This window comes from Pinus tabuliformis, chromosome 2_1 (genome assembly GCF_031772625.1).
Source record: "Pinus tabuliformis cultivar Carrire ecotype Pingquan chromosome 2_1, CPIR1, whole genome shotgun sequence".
NCBI classification, from domain to species: domain Eukaryota; kingdom Viridiplantae; phylum Streptophyta; class Pinopsida; order Pinales; family Pinaceae; genus Pinus; species Pinus tabuliformis.
The window spans coordinates 525,369,882-525,394,374 of NC_142299.1; the positions used below are offsets into that span (position 1 = coordinate 525,369,882).

At 38.2% G+C, this 24,493-nt stretch overlaps 1 pseudogene; it reads right to left on the reverse strand.

Annotated features, from left to right (window-relative positions):
* LOC149201264 (mitogen-activated protein kinase kinase 9-like) overlaps positions 1 to 24,493 on the reverse strand; it is a 41,614-nt pseudogene that overhangs the window by 10,561 nt on the left and 6,560 nt on the right.

Here is a 24,493-nt window from a genome sequence, read left to right on the forward strand (position 1 = left end):
TCATCATCCTCGGATCCTAAGATCGACAAATTGACCAGGATGATAGAGTCATTAGCCTCTAAAGTTTCTAGATTAAGAACGGAGTAGCATTTAGAGGAATTAGGAGCTCCTTGTGCCTTTTCTCTTCCAAGTCCAGATCCATATAGAGAAGCACAAGAGCAGTTGCAGATTTTGCAGAGAACCAAACATGCAAATGAAGACAAAAGGGTGAAGACCCTTTTTAAGAATATAGTCATGGAAGAAGAGTAGTTTGAAGAAGAGGAGGAGGTCCATGGTTTGGAAGATAAGGGCAGTGCCCCTTTCTTAACCAGAGCTGCTTATGAAAGGTCATTATCCAGAGGTACTTGTTGGCATTATGATGCATGTGTTGTACTTGATGGCAACCCACTCGTAGAAGAACAACTCACCACAGAAGAGATATCAGATGTGACAGAATACATGGGATGCAGGACAACTCAAAGGCATCAGTTCAGATGTAATGAACAATGACAAATCATTAAGATGATAGTTCTCAGTATGGCAAGTTAGCTTTGCCAGTAAGTACAAAGGGGGAGATTGTTGACATTATGATACAAGGGTTGTCCTTGATGGCAACTCACACAGATAACAGATCATAGTGCAGCAGGTCAGTAGCAAAGAATTGATGATCAGACTACAAAGAATGAAGAAAGAAAAGTATACATGCAGGTTCACTATATACCAAGTCGCGTATATATGCAGGTTCACTATATACCAAGTACTGTATACACGCAGGTTCACTATATACAAAGACGCGTATACACGCGGGATTGCTGATCAAAAGTCGTGTATGCGTATGCACGCACTTTCATGCATGGAAAAGTGCGTACATGTGGGAAAGCTTATTTTTGGGTCCGTGGTATTTAGACCTATGGTTTTGGACCTTGGTATTGCGTCCGAAGTGTTGAACCCAGGTATTGGGTCCCTAGTATTGGTTCTAAATGGTTTTGGACCATGGTATTGAGTAAGGCCTAAGACTATAAAAGGAGAAGAAGATCATTAGGCAAAGGTGATGGAGAAAGTCTTGAATATCTGATGAAGTATGAGATCCAGTATGTAGGTTATGGGTTCATGATGCTTTGCTTGATCTGAGCTAAGGAGGAATCTCAGCGGTTGATGGAGAACAAGATCTAAGGATAGATCGGGATCTAATGGCTTGGAATGAATCATCTCTATACGGTTTGATCATGTTTATTCTAGATTTGTATACTGACGCATGTAATGTTCTGATCTGGGTATAACTTAAGGTTGAAATAGCTCCAACTCATGAATGACTATTTACAGATGTATACTCTAGTTGAATATGGTAAAAGCGCATATATACGCAGGTTAGATACATCTAAGTAGCGTATACCATATGAGCTATGATGTTTGAAGTTACAGGTGTTCTGGTTGTTGATGAGTTCTGATGACTATTTATTGGTGTCAATATTTTGCATATTCAGATTGGTTGATTATGTTTAGCTTCAGTATTGATGGACGAGATCTATAATGGATCAGGATTAGAATGACTTATCTTTATGTGATCTGATGAACTAGATCTGGTTGCTAACATATGTATTATCCTTGTATATGTAATGATCTGGGAATGTCTGAAGTCAGGAAGTGCAACGAAGTTATAAGTAAGTAATTGATGACATATACGCTGGTTCGCTTTGGCGAAGTTGTGTATACACACTGGTTCGACACTTCCAAGTAGCATATGCACTCTGATGCATGATTTTTGATGATACAATTGAGTCTGAATATTGTTGCAGAGTTTAGTGTTCTGCTCAGCGTTCTGGTGACTACATTTTGTTGACAGGGTTTCAGTGATTCAGTATTGGGTAATTCAGATATTGATGATGCTAGTGTTGATTGATTGTGTGCTTGAATGATATTGATGGGTCCAGTATGAAAATTGGATGAAACGTGGCCTTCAGATTATGGTGTTGTGCTTCAAGAGTATCCAGTCTGAAAATGTATGAAACGTGGTACCTGGAGGAAGAAAGAGAAGGTTGTAGCCTTCTGTAGGTTGGCACCTATGTACTAGTACATCAGCTAGTACAAGATCTAAGGGGGTGGTAGCTCCCTTCCAGTAGCAGCTGGAAAACGAGTAGAGGTTGGAGCATTTCAGTAGGCCGGCACCTACATACTAGTAAATGGATCGGCTAGTACAAGAGCTAAGGGGGTTGTAGCTCCCTTCCAGGAGAGTTTGGAGAACAAGAGAAGGTTGAAGCCTTCTGCAGGTAGAAGCCTGCGTACTGGTATAAGACTGCACCAGTACAAAACCATTGTAAAAAGAAGTTTCTTATTAAAAAGAAGATTGAGACGACTTGCAGCAGGTGGTTTTCACCCACATTGGGTTTCCACCTTACATCATGGTGTTGATGTGTGTTTCTTGTGTGTGATAATCTGTTCTATTTTACTGTTCCTATTTACTGTTCATATGGTTAATAATGTTCTGATGCACTCATTAAGGATCAACTAACTGAATCATAAGTTTACTGGATATACGCTTGTTTCATTACACATAGTTGCGTATACACGCGGTTTGCCTTAACTGAAGTAGCGTATATGAATCCTAATATGGAAATGAAAAAGTTATTGTTGATTTGATAATATTGATTCACCCACCCCCCAGCCCCTCTCAGTATTACTTCCAACAATTGGTATTAGAGCAGGTCCTTTGATAGAAGCTTGATCGCTTGAAGGAGATCCATAGAACAATGGGAAAGAAGCTTAAGAAGAAAGCGCCTAAGAAGAAGAAGGCATCTCAGAAGAGCTATGACAGTGGGAGAATCGATTGGGGAATATGTGGAAGAAGCACTTCAGATTCATAATCACTTCAGAATGAAGAACTATCAGGTATGAATTTGTTATCCTCTGGTGATACATTTATCCATCCATTTGAAGATGATGAAAGTGATAGTGAAACCACTGAATTTTCTCTTATGGGTGAGCAAGAAAGATATCAAATAGAGGCAAAATTTAAAAGGCTTACAGAAAAAATTAGAGATCAACAAGATCTACTGAACAAAAGGGAATGTGCCTTCATAGAAGAAGCTACCAAACTAAAAGCTCAACTAGAGGAAGGAAACAAGGTAAGGAAGTTATTCAAGGACAAGGAAGATCAATGTCAAAAGTTGCAGGATGAAGTGACATCATTAAGAAATGAAGTCAATGAAAGAAGCACAACAATCAAGAAACTCAGAGATAGATCTAGTTACTATGAAAGTCTTGAAACTATGATCCTCTCACTAAAAGAAGATCTTGAAGAATCAAATAAGTAGAACAAAGAACTACTCCAAGCTCTTGAAAAACAAGAAAACGAAGTTCTTGAACTAAGACATCAGTTGGAAGAAGAAAGAAAAGTTGAAGAAAACATGAAGAAGCAATATCATGAAAAGGAGGAACAACATCAGGTTGAGGTAAATATTCTAAAAGATAAATTAGAAGAAAAGGATAAGCTCTTATGATTTCAAGATTGTACTAAGATCTTGGATGATATTCTTAGTAGTCAAAGGTCTCCTGCTATCAAATTTGGTCTTGGTTTTCATGAATCTGTTGAAGGAGAATCTAGTTCACAAAGTAAGACAAGGGACTCTAATGCAAAATTTGAAATGCTCAACAAGGAGATGAGAGGTCAACCCCATCAACAGCCAAGGAAAATAATTCTTCAAAGAAAATCTTTTATTCCTCTGATGAATAATGTTGAATGTTATGTATGTCATAATTTTGGACATGTTGCAGCCAGATGCAGAAGAAGAATGGTTCAAGACCATCACACAGAAATATCATCACGTTCTAGGTACTTTAAGGGATATTTCTTTGCCTGCAATATGTTTGGTCACAAAGCTGTTGATTGCTACAGAAGGAATATGAAACATATGAGATGTTATGCATGTAACAAGCTTGGACATATAGCTAAGGAATGCAGGAACAAAGTATGAGCACCATACCGAAAGGAGAAAACATCATCACACTTGAAGATATGGAAGAAGAAGGAAGTACAGTCAGAAAGATGTGGCACAACACAATATACAGACATAGCAGACTCAGAGGGAGCTGAAAGTGTAAAACTTCAGTGTCCTAAATCTCATATGCAAGTATCATAAAGGGAAGTTGCGTATATACGCAAGTTAGTTACTGCACAGTCGCGTATATGTCAGTTTGAGGAAAAAGCAGTAGGGACAGGCTCAAGAAAAAGGGTCTAATATGATTCAGTTCATTATTTGCTCTGTTTGATTATGGTTACAATCTGCTGATGATGTGTGGAAATGTCTTGATACTTGTAAGATGTTTAGAAGTGTTTTGATCCTAACTTGATGATGATGATGCCTTGATATTTCTTGCTGATATATGCATAATCAGATCTTACAGTAAACAAGATGGCATAGGTTCAGGGGGAGCATATGTTTTTAATAATGCATTGTTGGAATTATGGTTAGTAGTCCTTGGTTATGATGCTTATATGGCTAAATGATACATCTTGCTATGATATGGTTATGAGTTGTCCATAACAAAATCTCATATTATTCTTGGGGTTACATAGTTGGTGTTCAGATCAGATTTGTGGTTGATTCTTTGATGATGCATATATGGTGCTTACGTAAGGATAAGGAGAAGTACAAAGATTGAATACACAATTTCATTACTTGATGATGAGTCACTTATATGATGTTGTCGACAGATGCATAAAGATCTTATAATACAGTTATGATGTAGGATTCCTATAGTTCTGGGCTTTCATGTGAATGAGGATTGTTGCTGTTGATATTATCAAGGAGTCTTGACAAATGATCTTGAGCTCAAGACACATAGTGATGGATACATGGATGATTACTCAAAGTTGCATTGTTGGAGAGATGATGACGAGTTCTTACCTATATAATGATAGGCTGATACTTACATATGTTGATTGATGCAGATGTTCCCAAGTGATGATACTTGGATCATGCAGATCTTGATAAGATGGTTGCTGGTCTGAATGATGATTGACAGATGCTGCTGATGTTAGTTGCTGATGATTGATGATGCTGCTAGTCTTGTCTTAGATATTTTTGTCTCTATGTCATGTACTTCTTTTACTATTAAGGTCATGTAATGACCTATGTTGGTTTCCCCACTATGCCTGGGATGGATGATGTAATGTTCTTGTTTATCATATGTAAACTTTTGATGTATCCCCACTTGGTTGGGTGAATGAGTCGATATTGGTATATCCTCACTTGGTTGGGTGAATGAGTCAATATTGGTATATCCCCACTTGGTTGGGATATGGATATATGTATGAGTCTTTAGTGATAGGAAGGTCATTTATGTTGTATAGAGTCATGTTATTCTTATAGAACATCTTCTTGCAGACCTTGCTTACAGTCAGGGGGAGCTTGAACAACACACTTCAACAGAGCAGAGATTTCAGCATGTACTCAGAGGGAGCATAGACATATTGCTACACCTTGGCATATACAAAGGGGGAGCTCAATCAAAGATTTCAGTAGGTACTCAGGGGGAGTATGGACAGCGGAATGTTTATCAAGGAAAGAGAATATCTTGGTTCGCCCTTTGCCCTTGATGTCAAAGGGGGAGAGTGACTTGGTATGGTTGTTGCCATCAAGTACAAAGGGGGAGATTGTTGGCATTATGATGCATGTGTTGTACTTGATGGCAACCCACTTGTAGAAGAACAACTCACCACAGAAGAGATATCAGATGTGACATAATACATGGGATGCAGGACAGCTCAAAGGAATCAGTTCAGATGTAATGAACAATGACACCTCATTAAGATGACAATTCTCAGTATGGAAAGTTAGCTTTGCCAGTAAGTAAAAAGGAGGAGATTGTTGGTATTATGATACAAGTGTTGTCCTTGATGGCAACTCACACAGATGACATATCATAGTGTAGCAGGTCAGTAGCAAAGAATTGATGATCAAACTACAAAGAATGAAGAAAGAAAAGTATACACGCAGGTTCACTATATACCAAGTCGCGTATATACGCAGGTTCCCTATATACCAAGTAGTGTATACACGTAGGTTATACACACAGGTTCACTATATACAAAGACGTGTATACACGCGGGATTGCTGATCAAAAGTCGCGTATGCATATGCACACACATTCATGCACGGAAAAGCGCGTACATGTGGGAAAGCTTTTTTTGGGTCCGTGGTATTTAGACCTATGGTTTTGGACCTTGGTATTGCGTCCGAAGTGTTGAACCCAGGTATTGGGTCCCTAGTATTGCTTCTAAATGGTTTTGGACCATGGTATTGAGTAAGGCCTAAGACTATAAAAGGAGAAGAATATCATTAGGCAAAGGTGATGGAGAAAGTCTTGAATATCTGATGAAGTATGAGATCCAGTATGCAGGTTATGGGTTCATGATGCTTTGCTTGATTTGAGCTAAGGAGGAATCTCAGCGGTTGATGGAGAACAAGATCTAAGGATAGATCGAGATCTAATGGCTTGGAATGAATCATCTCTATATGGTTTGATCATGTTTATTCTATATCTGTATACTAATGCATGTAATTATCTGATCTGGGTATAACTTAAGGTTGAAATAGCTGCAACTCATGAATGAATATTTACAGATGTATACGCTAGTTGACTATGATAAAAGAGCGTACATATGTAGGTTAGATACATCTAAGTAGCGTATACCATATGAGCTATGATGTTTGAAGTTACACGTGTTCTGGTTGTTCATGAGTTCTGATTACTGTTTATTGGTGTCAGTATTCTGCATATTCAGATTGGTTGATATTGTTTAGCTTCAGTATTGATGGATGAGATCTATAATGGATCAGGATCATAATGACTTATCTTTATGTGATCTAATGAACTAGATCTGGTTGCTAACATATGTATTATCCTTATATATGTAATGATCTAGGAATGTCTAAAGTCAGGAAGTGCAGCGAGTTATAAGTAAGTAAATTGATGACATATACGCTGGTTCTCTTTGGCGAAGTTGTGTATACACGCTGGTTCGGCACTTCCAAGTAGCGTATGCACTCTGATGCATGAATTTTTATGATACAGTTGGTTTTGAATATTGTTGAAGATTTTAGTGTTCTGCTTTGTGTTCTGGTGACTGCATTTTGTTAACAGGGTTTCATTGATTCAGTATTGGGTGATTCAGAGATTGATGATGCTAGTGTTTATTGATTGTGTGCTTCAATGATATTGATGGGTCCAGTATGAAAATTGGATGAAACGTGGCCTTCAGATTATGGTGTTGTGCTTCAGGGGTATCCAATCTGAAAATGTATGAAACGTGGTACCTGGAGGAAGAAAGCGAAGGTTGTAGCCTTCTGTAGGTCGGCATCTACGTACTAGTACATCAGCTGGTACAAGATCTAAGGGGGTGGTAGCTCCCTTCCAGTAGCAGCTGGAAAACGAGTAGAGGTTGGAGCATTTCAGTAGGTCGGCACCTACATACTAGTAAATGGATCAGCTAGTACAAGAGCTAAGGGGGTTGTAGCTCCCTTCCAGGAGAGTCTGAGAACGAGAGAAGGTTGAAGCCTTCTGTAGGTAGAAGCTTGAGTACAGGTATAAGACTGCACCAGTACAGAACCATTGTAAAAAGAAGTTTCTTATTAGAAAAAAGATTGAGACGACTTGCAGCAGGTGGTTTTCACCCACATTGGGTTTCCACCTTACATCATGGTGTTCATGTGTTTGATGATCTATTCTATTTTACTACTCCTATTTACTGTTCATATGGTTAATAATGTTCTGATGCACTCATTAAGGATCAAGTAACTGAATCATAAGTTTACTGGATATATGCTTGTTGCATTACACGCAATTGCGTTTACACGCGGTTTTCCTTAACTGAAGTAGCGTATATGAATCTCAATATGGAAATGAAAAATTTATTGTTGATTTGATAATACTGATTCACCCCCCCCCCTCTCAGTATTACTTCCAACAGTACTGCTCGTGAGTTTGTTGTACCTGCAGAACAACAAGCTTATCAGCAGAAGAAACCAACAGCAGTTCCTACCATCCTCAAAGAATCTGAGCCTAAAGCCAGCGCATCTTCTAATGACTATGCAAATCTGCAAACTAGCCAACCTGTTGTTATCCCAGTCCAGTGATCAAAAAGGGAGAAGAAAGCTCCCCATCATCTTTTGCTTCTCTGTCTGTCCAAGTGACAACCCCTCATAATTTCCCATTAGGCACTAGAGCAAGTCGCAATTCAATGCCCAAGGCTGATATGGATAATCTCAGTCTTGATATTCCGAAGCCTACCCAGTTGGCCTCCACACAGCTTGAAATGGCAGTTTGCCAGATCACAAAGGAAGAAGATGCACAGTTTTGGGACAACTCCTTGGATGTGGACTGTTCTAAGGAAGATGTAGGAGCAGATGAAGTCTTTGTGTCACCTGAACAAGAATACAATTGTTCACCATTCATATTAATTGTGCAGGCCACAAATGACACAGGCAAGTACACAGCAATCATTGTTGTTCAGTAGGTGTACAAAGGCTCCCATGAGCAACATCCAAGGATGAGAGCATACAAAGAGGGGGTGAAATATAAGCCATCTCTGCTTGATAAGGTCGAATGCCCCAAACTCTTTGAGGTAGAGGATCAAATCAACCCAATTTTGCAGATCTTTGATGAACCAGCAGATAGGCCGGCCGTGAGGATGGGAAACAATTTTGATGGTCCAGTAGATGGCCAATTTTTGAAGATTTATGTTGTTTAAGGTTTCCAAGCCTGAATGATTGAAAGCATGTTTTTTTTTTTTTACAGGTTTTAGCATAGACCTAATTAGACTCCATGCCCAATGGAATACTAGGCAATGTTTTTAAGCTTATTTTTCATGAAGGCATTGATCTGCAGTTCTTGAGACCTCACAGGGAGGATCTCATCCCCAGAAGCAACCTGTATTAGCTCTGCTATACAACGATGATTCTCTAAGGTCAGAGATAGGCTTGCTCTGTTTGGTTGTGCGCAGAAGGATTCTGCATCAGTCACTATCTCCTTTCTACCCCTATCCCGCTTATCCTTCTTCAGCTCTGTTTCCTCTGTTTTTCATATAAACTCTGCAAAATCGCCCTTTTAAACCTTAAGCCCCGGTCTCTTAACCCATGAACCCGCGCCCATACGACCTTCCGCCACAATTGCAATCGCAGCTTTCAGGAGGTCCGTTTTAAGCCATGTCTATAACATCGCCGATGGCCGATTACCGATTGCCCCTATTGGATCCGATATGATTATAAACTGTAGCTAATTCCTTTATCGAGTCTAGGCTTCAGTCGATGATCGCAATCACATCCATGTGTATTCGGCTACACCCCCTTGTCTTCTACCGATGCGATATTGCGATCGCTCCTCCACCATCTGATTCGCCCGCATGTGATCCAATGGCCCTCGTCCATCCTGATCCCATATCTCCCGATACCTCCTGCCAACAGATCTCTGCCGACCATTCATTTGATCCAACATCATTCGCTCCTCCCTCTCCCGCAAGTCACCCGTGCGTTAGCTCATGATAAAGTGGTTTTTGCTCGTTCTTGTCTGCCACGCGTCACAGTTCTAATGGAATTGTGAGCCCGCGTGCCTTTACCGCTCACTCACCAAAAGTAATGCGATACATACTGCTTACCGCCATTTTCCCGTCCACACGCGTTATCTCCCCATGCACCTTTCCCCCCGATAGCCATTGGATCTGCCCACACGGGATCCAACGACTGACGATTGTCTGCTCCAGTTTCTCCCAATTTCTCCCGCTGTCCCTTATCCGTTGTTCATTTGCGCGATCCAACGGTTGATATTTGTTCCCGTCATACTCATGCCTCTGCCATACCATTTGTGTCCATAGCCTGTCCCGTGCATCCGAAGGAAGAAGGTGGCCAATGTTTCACCATTCTGCGCAATTACTCTTCAACCACCGCATTCAACAAATAGTATGGTTGATAAGGAAAAGGACAAGCCTCAAGCAGTTAAATGCATTCAGCAGTTATGGAATTTCATCCATACGATACTCCACCTGTTCGAGAAGGATAGCAGAGCATCCGAAAAGATCAAATTTGTTCACTGAAGCAAACTAATTGTACCAAAGACTCCATCAGACAGTTAAAGCGGTTGGTGGTCAATTATGACCCCTCCACGCCTAGAATAGCAAAATATCTTTGTAATGAAACTCTATATATACCCAGAACACAGATGTAATTGTTGATGATTGTTGTTTTGATGTAAAGTTCAACTTCTGCACACTGTAACTACTTTGATACTTGCAGCGTCTGGTCTTTATTTTCAGCTAATACAAGCTTATTTTGCTGTTAATTGCTCACTTTCCACTTCTATTCTATTCTAGGTTGTGCCTGTTATGCATTTGTTCATGTGCTCTTGATATTTAGCATTAGAGGGGTTGTCATCCCACCTCTGTGTTGAAGTCTAGTATGTATCATTGAATGTGTTATGCAGGTTTCTATTTACTTAGTGCCAGAGAGCTGTCATCCTGTCTGTGCATTAGGAAATAGATTTGCAGACCTCTTTACTGGTTGCAGCCGGCCATCACAGGGTCCTGTGCATCTGCTGGTGTGGTCAGTATTCTCCATACTCACCTAATCCTCAAACTGTGAGTAATTGGTGGTCTAAAGCCTTGTAGTCTGGGGGTGTTCACCCATGTCTGGAGTTAAGCATAGTAGAAGTGGTTATCTGGCTTGAACAAGCATCATTCCTTCCATTCATCCATTTCCAACATTAAGTTGAGTTTGTAATGTTCCCGAGAATCTCCGAGATACAACCTAGGAGAGTTTCTTGGGGTGATAACACGTCCTTGGGAAAGAATTTCCATGGACTTTGTGGGAGGGTTACTGACAACTAGGAAGGGACATGACTACCTGTTCATGGTAGTTGACAGGTTCAATAATATGTGTGTTTTGATGCGCTGTAAAAAGACCATCAACAGACAAGATGCAACAAACTTGTTCTTTGGACAAGTTTGGTTGCACTTTGTGATACCAAGGAGTATCATTTCAGATAGAGATACAAGACTTATCAGTGCATTTTAGACTACATTGTGGGAGAAGACGGACACAAAGTTGAAGATATCTACAACATTCCATCCATAGATAGATGGGCAGATAAAAGTAGTCAACAAGAATTTGGTGGAGCTACTAAGGGGTTACAACTAGAAGCAACCAAAGACCCGGGATGGAAATATGGTATATACACAACATTCTTATAATAGAGCAATCCACACTTCTATAGAAAAGTCGCCATTTAAGATTTGTTTTGGATATTTTCCACCTTCACCTTTGGATATTGCATATGGGCAACAAGGAGGAGTGAAGGAAGATCTTATAGGAGATGATTTGAGGGCTAAAAAATTTATAGAGAAGATTAGGAAAATCCATCTACAGGTATAAGAAACACTACATAAGTCGTGGGAGAAGTATAAGACCATGCATGATTAGCACATAACAGAGAAAACATTCAAGGTGGGAGACAAAGTATAGCTACAGTTGAATAAGGAGAGGCTGTAGGGGCCTGGTAAGAAAATCAAGGCTCTCAGATATAATCCCTTTGAGATACTAGAAAATATGGGTGATAACGCCTATCGACTCAATCTACGACCATATATGCGCATTTACTTAGTTGTGAGTGTGGATAATTTTAAATTCTATGAGCCTTCCATGCTAGACCAGGAAGAGGAACACGTCCTACCTTCTGTGGAGGATTTGGCACTAGACGCTTAGGCAAAGTTGACAGAAGATACAGTTTTGTAAAAGAGGTCCAGAATTAAAAGACAAGGGAAGCAAGACCTTTGGTAGATTAGGTTGAAGGGACAACTTCCAGGCAAAGCTAAATGGTACACTAGAGAGAAGGTGGAGGAAACATTTTCTCACCTCATTCAATAAAAGCTTTTCGGGACCAAAAGCCTCTCAAAATGGGGAGGTGTGATCCAGATTGGATCATTATATTATTTTTCATCCATATTGATGCATTAGGAGTGGAAAAAGTGGAGGAATTAGCTCATGGGGCTGTTTTTACTGGCGGGACCCAGTTTGGAAAAACCTTCCGGGAGTGTTTTGAGTATTCAAACAATGTTCTTTGGGGGTAAAAGTTTTCTCCTTACTGGAGCACCTTTTCATGTTATTCTACACATAGAGAGATTTCCAATGGTGCAAGAATTGTGTCAATTAGAGTCCATATGAAAAATTATTGCCACTCAGAAGTTTACCTTCTTGTTTTCATAGCTATAGTTGAGGAATGTCATGTCAGCCCCCATTATTCATGGAAAAGGGATAGCTACATGTTTTTGATTTAAAAGACTCTAGAAGAGTCTATTTTTTAACTCTAGTAAAGAGTTGATGTAGTCAAAATTAACCACTAGTAGGCTATCAGGTTGTGTTATAACTGGGCCACTAGGAGGAAGAGGCATTCCATTCTTTCGAGAGAATTTTTTTCCATAGCATAGAAAAGATAGCCATGAGAGATAGGAGGTAGAGCACACATAGAGGATGTGTGCGCTATAGTAGCCCACATGCCACATACATTACTTCTTTGTACCTACAACCATATTTCCAGATAGAGAAAGAGAGTGAAGCGACCTCACTTTCCAGCTGGGTTTTCTCCCGAAAGGGTTTCCCAGAGAGCATATCTTGTGTCATATGTGTGTGTGAGATTATTTTGTCGTTATCGACTTTTATGCATAATTTATATTCGCATACATGCACTAATTACAGTTAAACCTACAAATCTTAAAGTTTAATAAAACTGTAATAGTGTAGAATCTTAGATTTTTTAATATAATATTATCAGATCTGTTGTTACGAATTGTTCAGTGGAATATCCACGACAATTTACAGATCAAACAAGAACCTCTCAGACATCATCTTGGATTTCCTTTTCTCTAATGAACCTTCATCCATGTACTCTAAAATCTGGTAGCATTTCACTCTATATGGGGATTCTGTATTCTTCAGAATTTCCATCTCTAAAACTATATGTCGACTCATGGCTTGTTGTGATTTTCATGAATGACCTTCAGGGCTTAAAGGGAAAAATTCTCTCTTTTTTTTGTCATACCTTGTACACATTTTTCCCGACTTCCATGGTCGAGAATCTAAATTTTCTCCAAGCCTCTGAGATCTGACATGTCTCTGGAACCAGCTGCATTATGCGGGGGCAAAGGAAGACGATAAACTTGAGTCTATTGGTGTGCAAGGATGGGGATATTCAACTGCGTACCCAACATTTAATTCATTCAATTAACGAATGAACACTTATGGTTGGATTGAATTGATGAGACTATGAAAATCACAAGGTGAAATAGGAGGCGACAGGACCCAAAGCATAATCACCCCAGCTGGAGTCTGACAAGGAATTTTCCCAAGAGGCCGAGGTGAAAGGGCCCAAAGTAGAATTGAGGAAGGTGCCCAAGAGGCCAAGGCAAAAGGGCCCAGAGAAAAATAGTCTCAGCTAGACCCATATGAATTATAACTCCAGATTTCAAACTTTGAACTATGTCTGATTTGACAACATCATCCCCATCTTATCTGCACTTTTCCTTCCCCTTCATCTTTGAAGGTGTGCTTCTCGGGGTCGAACAAGATGTATTAGCCTCATTGAGAACCTCTATTCATGAACGATGCTTGTTTTCTCGCATATTCTTCAGATACCTTCAATCCAATAATCCAGAGACCAAGGGTGGCATATCTGGTTTGAAAAATAATCCCTTCTCAAGCATTGTGGGAGCTGGGAGCTGCAAGTATCATTGCAGAAAACTCTTCCAAGGCATTGGGAGGAGATAAGAGGCATGGAGAGGAACGATGTCCAACCCCAACACTAGAACCGAGCAAGAAAATTATAGAGGAAAGTCCAAGTGATCAAAGTCCACATGTCAAATTTTATTTTACTGAAGGTGGGTGAAAAATAACACTCTGCGATTGGTTAGGGCGAACAGTGTTTTCTTACCCCAAGCTTGCAGAGAAAACACCTATCAGCATAATTAATATTAATTATTAATTTAATATTAACTAATATAAATTACAATATTAAATTTAATATATATATATATATATATATATATAATTTAAAAATTTATGACTTTGAAAAATAAACATTTATTTTAATATTATTTAAAAACTATTTTTCAAAAACCTTGATTTCATCATAATTTGAATGTTTTATTATAAGTTTTACATAATACAATGTCATGTCTTATAGATAAACTATCTAGTTGATTTTCTACATTCCTAGATATAGTTACAATGTTCATGAGATATTTTTTTAGATATTGATATAATGAATTCCATTATTAAATTTAATAATATTTTAGTAGATGTAACAAATGCATCAGATACCTGTCTCTCCTCATACAAATTCTCCACTCACTCACTTGTGCAAAAACGTGGGTGTACTACATTCAACAATATCAAATCCAAGGGAATGATGTTCTTTTGAATCTACCAACGTGTATTAGGAGTAGTTGTGGCACCGTGAATTTAAGCCTCAATGATAATTCCTTCGATGAGGCTCAAAATTCCCAAAGGCGTGATACCTTTTCCAGCCTTTCATTGCTACAATCATCAAGCCCTAGTTTGGAAGGAATCATTTTTGAATTCATAGGTAACATCCTTGATCTGGATATCTTTCAAGTATTTTTGAGGTGGTATTCTTCCAGGAATAACCAATACTAATAAATTATGACAATTATAACTCTACCACAATAATTTGTTTTGCTAAATCCCCAAGTGTTTAAGAATCTTTAGTCCTCGCAGTTCTTTGATTCCTTCACTAATATGATATCTGGAAAAATATGCAATTTGTGTACCTTGAAAAATCTTGTTTCTATTTAGTTATTTGAGATGAAGTTGTCTACGCAAATACCCAATGAATTAGGATCCATGAGGTCTCGAATAAAAATATCTCTATACAATAATAATCACATTGGTTCCTTGCCTTATAATTTGGGCTAATTGTCTAGGTTAGTTCATTGATGTGTCTAGAAACTAGCCCAGTCGTCCCCTTCCCCCTCATACATGTAAGGTGGGTGGCATGATGTATTTTATTTCTCTTTGAAACTTTTTCAACGGGGGAATTACCCAGTGATATGGGAATTGTTGGAGTTTGACCTACTTCTGACTAAATAATAACAATATGATAAGCAAGGTTCCATCTCGTATTTGGGATTTACCCTTTGCTCCAATAGTCAATTTTGGTTTCAACCAATTTTATGGGTACATTGCATGAGATATTTTTAGTGGCAAGAATCTAGCAGATTAGTTTGTGCAAAGTAATTAGTTTACTATCACAGGAAATTGGAGAGGCATCAAAGCTAATGAAGGGAGATGCAAGCAACAATTTGTTATAATGGAAAATACTGGCTAATATCAATAAATATTAACCATTACAATTTTACACAATGAAAGTTGATTCTGCACCTTACATCGTCCATGGACATGTCACGATGAACATTCTCATATCATTTATATGTGGGGAAATGTTGATTCTATTTTGTTCTCAGTCAAAGATTGGATATTCTCGTTTCATTTCATTGTGGGGAAATGTTGATTCTATTGTGTTAATAATCTCAATCAAATATTGAATATGGTCACTTTTGTACCATTCCATTAGTTTCTAACCCTTTACAAATGGAGTTGTTCCTATATTAAATGTACAAGATGGTCTTTTTCATGATTATAAAATCACCTATTAAGCATTGAACAAAATGAACTATAACTTGAATAATTTATATGAATAACCATAAGAGTGTTGTTCAAAGTTTTTCCACACAGGCTAACATGTCTCTGGAGAACAAAACCTGGATGGAAGAGGAATTAAACCATTAGTTACCACTCAAGCTATTGTCCTTTGACTATAATGTTGCAAATTTTAAATAAAAAATATATGTGTTAAATTCTTCTTATATAGAACAAAATTAAAGTTTTATTTGATGGAGTCAAAAGACATTATTGAGTTTGAGATGAATAAACTAGATAAGTGAGTGGGGGTATTTGAAGCTTCATCTCTATTAATTATGTGTAGAGGATCTTAGGGTAACTATAGAATTTTTGCCTCAAATTTTACAACCCCATAGAGATAGCAATCCTATCATGGTTGGGAGACAAATTAGTCAATCATATTCTTGTTGTCTTTTACAGAAACCCTTTTGGTCCTTCACATTATTAAAAACTGTACGGAAACATTCAAGGTACACAATATTTTCCCATTCCTATTGTGCTAAGCTAATCCAGTTTGTGAATTATGATTTCTCTTTCTCTTTAATAACAATAAAATGGCAACAATCTAGTGTTGCAGATGTTCAAATATAGTATAAAGCTTCTTTTGAGATCTTATTAGTTGGGATTTGAGATTTCATAATTGGCATTTTCACATACATCAATATGTTCACCTTCAAATTCCATGTTCAGGGTCATACCCATAATATTTACATGACTAGTTATGTTAGTGAAATCATTTGGCTAATCTACACTATTGATAAAAGAGAAACACCAATTTCTTTCCTCTAATTTGAATATTTATATCTTCAGGTATACCTATTTATATTAAGGATCCTTCCAAAATTTTATTAAGAATTCCTCTAACCCAACTAGAAGTACTTTGAAAATGACATACTTTTGTCATGATTTTAAATGGTACCAATTGTTGGCTTGATAGACTCAGACCCAGGTTCATAGTTAGTTGCGCCAACCAACAAAACCTATACCACCGACCCTTTATGCAACAATTTTCTCGCACAGACCGCAGTCTCACCCGAGGCAATATTGGGGGATGTTGGAGCCAGGTTTCCGCATCCAGAAGGGTATGGAGTGTGGCTCTTGACTTGGTCTGACTTACTTATAGATCTATTACTGCGCTACACAATTTTATTTAATATTAGACCAAACCCGGTATATTCATAAAAAGACTACTCGCAGATCTAAAACTCTATCTATTGTGCATAAATCAATGGATCTTAACTATAATTAATAGTAATTGAATTTGGATATTAATTTTGATCTTATCTTTTATCGTGCGACACCAAAAGTAAACAATGATTGCATAAAGTAAAGTACAAATTTAAGTACACAGATCTACCTTCAAAATATTATTTATTATCTTCAGATCTTCACAATTACAATCCTTCTTACCCTGCATACATAACTGCAGGGGGCTGTTCACACAGTTGTAGACTTACCAAGGTGTCCACACACATAGATACAAACTTACCAAGGTCTCCGCGCACACCGCTGCAAAATTACCAAGGTCTCCGCGCACACAATTGTAAACTTACCAATGTCTCCGTGCATATACCTGCAGGAGCCATCTCCTTCACTCTAACATAGAAATATATGAAAATTATAGACAAAACATCAAAAACATATCCATGAAGGAATATTACCTTTCACTTACTAAGACAACCCTTTATATATATTTTTCTCTGACAATACCAGGGTCCACGAACCATGGGCGGAACTCAAAACATACAAATTAATCCCATCCTTTTACGAAGTAAGGGGCTTTAACCCACCTTAAAGCCCCTATGACTCCTAAAACACTGTGAAAAACATGCTTCACTCCTCAAAATGCATGCTCTTTACAAAACTTTGACAAAATTTTGACCTAGGGGGATCCTACCCAACATGCCCCCAACACAAAGGTGTGAATTGTCCCGAGTCACTCAGTTGGTATGCCCTGAATATTTTCTTTGAGACTGTTGTATGCCTCTTTCAAAGGCTGAAGTGTCTCTGCGCATTATGTGGCAGCCTATCGTACTTCCTCTACCATATTTTTTGTCATCGACCCTATTATCGCCAGACTAATGGTTCATTGTGTTTTCCTTATGATCTTCAGCTTGCTCTCCACTATATATGAGAGTTGAATGGCTTCATCGACCCATGGTTACGTCCATGCTAAAATGATTTTCTCTTTTCTACGCAACTCATCAATCTATCCCTGCAAAATCTTTCCCTCCTAGAGATGGGCAATCTGTTGTGCAGGTGCTAGGGTCCACACCGTCACTTATATTTCATCAAACTGCTACTGCTTGTCATAGATCTTTGCCTGTATCTTTTGTACATGTGGGTCCTCCTGCAGCAAGACCCATATCTCCATAGTGTCTTTGAAGATCTGGCTACAGTCCTTGACTGTAGTGGCTATATTCTCCATAGCAGCCTTGATATTTTCTTCACGTTGCTCGTGAACCTCTAGTGGAGTTGTTGGCTGCAGCCTCATCTGTAATTCTGCTATCTATATTTCCAACTCAAATTTGACTTTGTGGACTTCCGCCTTTGATTCTTTCATAGCTGCCGCAAGATTCTGCAACTTCTCTTCGAGTGTTGCGTCTGTCTGGATCTGGAGCTCTGGTAGCTTGCTACAAGCTTTGTTGGTGGCCTCTTCTATCTATTGTCTATGTGAAAGTGCCTCATCTCGCTCCTTGATGGCCTAATTATTGTTGGCATTATGATGCATGTGTTGTACTTGATGGCAAACAACTCATAGAAGATCAACTCACTTATATATATATATATCTAGATGAATCTACGGAAGAGATATCAGATGACAATTCTCAGTATGACAAGTCCAAAGGGGGAGATTGTTGGCATTATGAGACAAGTGTTGTCCTTGATGGAAAATCACACAAATGATAAATTATAGTGCAGCAAATCTATTTGATAAATTATAGTGCAACAAAGTTTCCTTCATGTAGAGAAAAGTTCACGCACTTTAATGTAGAGAAAAGTTTATTCCATGTAGAGAAAATTTCACGCACTTTTATGCAGAGAAAAGTTTATTCCATGTAGAGAAAAGTTCACGCACTTTTATGCAGAGAAAAGTTTATTTCATGTAGAGAAAAGTTCACGCACTTTTATGCAGAGAAAAGTTTATTTCATGTAGAGAAAAAGTTCACGCACTTTCATGCAAGGAAAAGCACATATATGTTGGAGAACTTACCTTTGGACCATGATACCTCGTCAAAAGTGTTGATCTCACGCACTTTCATGGTTGGTTCATGGTATTAGTTCGACAATTTTTGATCCTATGGTTTTGGCCCGTGGTATTGCATCCAAAAGGGTTGATCTCACGCACTTTCATGGTTGGTTCATGGTATTAGTCCAATAGTTTTTTTGATCCTATGGTTTTGGACTGTGGTATTGAGAAAGGACTAAGGCTATAAAAGAGGAAGGAGATCATTTGGAAAAGTATTATCTGAATTATCAGAATTATTGAATATCTGATAAAGTGCTAGATCTGGAATACTGTGATTGGGTTATGGTGCAGATCTGGATCTGAGCTAAAGAGGGATCTCACCAGTTTATGGAGAACAAGATCTAAGGATAGATCGGGATCAAATGGTTTGAAATGAACTATCTCTATATATTTGATTATGCTTATTCTAGATCTGTATATTGAAAAATGATCTGAACTGGGTATAACTTAAGTTTGAAATCGCTGCAAGTCATGTTTGAATATTTATAGATCTGTACGTGGGTTGGCTTTGGTGTAAGCGCGTATATATGCAGGTTTGGTTCATTGTAGTAGCGTATACAATTTGAGCTATGATATTTGAAGTCACGGGTGGTTCTGGTTGTTGATGGGTTCTGATGACAGTTTAAAGGTGTTAGTATTCTGCATATCCTGTTTGGTTGATTGTGTTTAGCTTCAGTATTGATGGATGAGAACTAATATTGGATCAGGATCATAATGACTCATATTTATGTGATCTGATGGACTAGATCTGGGTGCTAACACATATATTATCCTTGTATATGTATTGATTTGGTGTTTGGGTGATTCAGAAGATTGAATCATTATGTGCTTCAATGATATTAATGGGTCCAGTATGAAAATTGGATGAAACGTGGCCTTTCAGATTATGTGTTGTGCTTCAGGAGTATCCAGTCTGAAAATGTATGAAACGTGGTACCTGGAGGAGAGAAGATTGTAGGCCGGTGCCTACGTACTAGTATCTTAGCTAGTACAAGAGCTAAGGGGGTGGTAGCTCCCTTCCAGTAGCAGTTGAAAACTTTGGAGCATTGTAGCAGGTAGCAGCCTGCGTACTAGTAAATGGATCGGCTAGTACAAGAACTATGGGGGTTGTAGCTCCCTTCCAGGAGAGACTGGAGAATGAGAGAGGGTTGTAGCTCTCTGCAGGTAGAAGCCTGCGTACTGGTATAAGACTGCACCAGTACATAAATATTGTAAAAGGATTTTCTTATTAAGAAGAATATTGAGATGACTTGCAGCAGGTGGTTTTCTCCCACATTGGGTTTCCACCTTATATCATGGTGTTCATGTGTGTGGCTTATGTGTGATGATCTGTTCTATTTTACTGCACCTGTTTACTGTTAATATGGTTGATAATGTTCTAATGCACTCATTAAGGATCAACTAACTGAATCATAAGAAGTTGTGGAAGTAGCATATATGAATCTGAATATGGAAATGAAAAAGTTTTATTGATGTGATAATACTGATTCACCCCCCCCCCTCTCAGTATTATTTCCAACAATTGGTATCAGAGCAGGTCCTTTGGTAGAAGCTTGATCGCTTGAAGGAGATCTGTGGAACTATGGGAAAGAAGCTTAAGAAGAAAGCACCTAAGAAGAAGAAGACATCTCAGAAGAACTATGACAGTGGGAGAATCGATTGGGGATTAGGTATAAGAAGCTCTTCAGATTCAGAATCAGATTCAGAATCATTTCAGAATGAAGATGAACTATCAGGTATGAATTTTCTATCCTCTGATGTTCCAGCTATCTATCCATTTGGAAAAGATGAAAGTGATAGTGAAGCAACTGAATTTGCTTTTATGGGTGAGCAAGAAAAGTATCAAATAGAGGAAGTATTTAGAAGGCTTACAGACAAAATTAAAGATCAACAAGATCTATTGAACAAAAGGGAATGTGCTTTCAAAGAAGAAGTTACCAAACTAAAAGCTCAATCAGAGGAAGGAAGCAAGGTAAGAAAGTTACTCAAGGACAAGGAAAATCAATCTCAAAAGTTGCAGGGTGAAGTGACATCATTAAGAGATGAAGTCAATGAAAGAAGCACAACCATCAAGAAACTCAGAGATAGATCCAGTTACTATGAAATTCTTGAAGCCACAATCCGCTCGCTAAAGGAAGATCTTGAAGAATCAAAGAAGCAGAATAAAGATCTACTCCAAGCTATTGAAAAACAGGTAAACGAAGATATCAGCTTAAAATCTCAACTGGAATGTGCCTTCAGAAGTCATCAAATGCAACAGGATCTGAATGAAGAACAAGAAAAGGAGATTCTCAAGCTAAAGCATTAGTTGGAAGAAGAAAGGAAAGCTGAAGAAGACATGAAGAAGCAGTATCTTGAAAAGGAAGAGCAACATCAAGTTGAGGTAAATATTCTAAAAGATAAATTAGAAGAAAAGGATAAAATGTTACGATTTCAAGATAGTACTAAAGTCTTGGATGATATTCTTAATAGTCAAAGGTCTCCTGCTATCAAAACTGGTCTTGGTTTTCATGAATCTATTGAAGGTGAATCTAGTTCACAAAGTAAGACAAGGGACTCTACTGCAAAATCTGAAATGCTCAATAAGGATATGAAAGGTCAATCTCATCATCAACCAAGGAAAGAAATTATTCAAAGAAAACCTTTTACTCCTCCTATGAATAATGTTGAATGTTATGTATGTCATAATCTTGGACATGTTGCAGCCAGATGTAGAAGAAGAAGGGTTCAAGACCATCATGTAGAAAGATCATCACATTCAAGGTACTTTAATGGATATTGCTTTGCTTGCAATATGTTTGGTCATAGAGCTGTTGATTGCTATAAAAGAAATATGAGACATGTAAGATGTTACACATGTAACAAGCTTGGACATATAGCTAAGGAATGCAGGAACAAAGTATGGGCACCATACCAAAAGGAGAAAACATCATCATCACACTTGAAGATGTGGAAGAAGAAAGAAGTACAGTCAGAAAGAGGCGGCACATCACAACATACAGACATAACAGAATTAGAGGGAGCTGGAAGTGTAAAACTTCAGTGTCCTAAATCTCATACGCAAGTTTCTTAAAGAGAAGTTACATATATACGTGAGTTGGTTATGGCATAGTAGCGTATATGATTGTTTGAGGAAAGGCAGTAGGGACAGGTTCAGGAAAAGGATCAGTCATGATTCGGTTTATTATTTGCGCTATTTTATAATGGTTACAATTTGCTAATGATGTGTGGAAATGACTTGAATGATCAGATCTGACAGTAAACAACATGGCACAGGTTTAGGGGGAGCATATGCTTTTAATGCATTGTTGGCATTATGGTTAATAGTCCTTGGTGATGATGCTTATATGGATAAATGATTCATCTTGCTATGATATGGTTATGATTTGTTCAGATGATTCTTGGGGTTACATAGTTGATATTTAGATTAGATTTGTGGTTGATCCTCTAATCGTGCTTACATGATGATCTTCATAAGGTTAAGGAGAAGTACATAGCTTGAATTCACATCTTCTTTACTTGATGATGAGTCACTCATATGCTGTTGTCGTCATATGCATAAAGATCATATATTACAGGATTCCTATTGTTCTTGGCACATATATGGATGAGGATTGTTGGCTGGATACATGGATGATTATTCAAATTTGCATTGTTGGAGACATGATGATGATGAGTTCTTACCTATATGATGATAGGTTGTTTCATACATATGTTGATTGATATTCCCAATTGATGATACTTGGTCCATGCAGATCTGGATGGCTATGGTGTTTCTCACATATGATAGAATGATTCTGTATATACAGAATTCTGTTCAAAAGGATGAGTAGATACGGACATACCTTGATGATTCATGCACTAATACAAGTTGCTGGTGACAGATGCTATGGAGCAGATCATTCAGTGTCGTTGCTGATGTTTATCATGATCTTATTTAGGTGTTTGGTCTCTGTTATAAATGTCATGTATATCATTCGATGTAAAGGTCATATCAAGACTCATGATGTAATAGTGTGTCTCTATCTATTGTAGTCATTTGATGAAATATTTCAGTCATATCAAGGTCATGTAACGGCCTATGTTGGTTTCCCCACTATGCCTGGGATGAATGATGTAATGTACTTGGTTGTCATTTACTGGTATATCCCCACTTGGTTGGGAGATGGATGTATGTATGAGTATTTGGTGCTAAGAAGGTCACGTATGATGTATAGATTCATGTTCTTGTAGAGCACCTTTTTGCAGACCTTGCTTACATACAGGGGGAGCATGAACAACAAAATTCAGCAAGAGCAGAGCTTTCAACATGTAGCATGAACAGATTGGTACACCTTGGCATATACAAAGGGGGAGCTCATTCAGAGATTTCAACAGGTACTCAGGGGGAGTATGAACAGTGGAATGCCTTTCTAGGAAAGAGAATATCTTGGTTCGCCCTTTGCCCTTGATGTCAAAGGGGGAGAGTGATTTGGTATTGTTGCCATCAAATCCAAAGGGGGAGATTGTTGGCATTATGATGCATGTGTTGTACTTGATGGCAAACAACTCATAGAAGATCAACTCACTTATATATATCTAGATGAATCTACGGAAGATATATCAGATGACAATTCTCAGTATGACAAGTCCAAAGGGGGAGATTATTGGCATTATGAGACAAGTGTTGTCCTTGATGGCAAATCACACAAATGATAAATTATAGTGCAACAAATCTATTTGATAAATTATAGTGCAACAAAGTTTCCTTCATGTAGAGAAAAGTTCACGCACTTTTATGTAGAGAAACGTTTATTCCATGTAGAGAAAAGTTCACGCACTTTTATGCAGAGAAAAGTTTATTCCATGTAGAGAAAATTTCACGCACTTTTATGCAGAGAAAAGTTTATTTCATGTAGAGAAAAGTTCACGCACTTTTATACAGAGAAACGTTTATTTCATGTAGAGAAAAAGTTCACGCACTTTCATGCAAGGAAAAGCGCGTATATGTTGGAGAACTTACCTTTGGACCATGGTACCTCGTCAAAAGTGTTGATCTCACGCACTTTCATGGTTGGTTCATGGTATTAGTTAGACAGTTTTTGATCCTATGGTTTTGGCCCGTGGTATTGCATCCAAAAGGGTTGATCTCACGCACTTTCATGGTTGGTTCATGGTATTAGTCCAACAGTTTTTTTGATCCTATGGTTTTGGACCGTGGTATTGAGAAAGGACTAAGGCTATAAAAGAGGAAGGAGATCATTTGGAAAAGTATTATCTGAATTATTGAATATCTGATAAAGTGCTAGATCTGGAATACTGTGATTGGGTTATGGTGCAGATCTGGATCTGAGCTAAAGAGGGATCTCACCGGTTGATGGAGAACAAGATCTAAGGATAGATCGGGATCAAATGGTTTGAAATGAACTATCTCTATATATTTGATTATGCTTATTCTAGATCTGTATATTGAAAAATAATCTGAACTGGGTATAACTTAAGTTTGAAATCGCTGCAAGTCATGTTTGAATATTTATAGATCTAT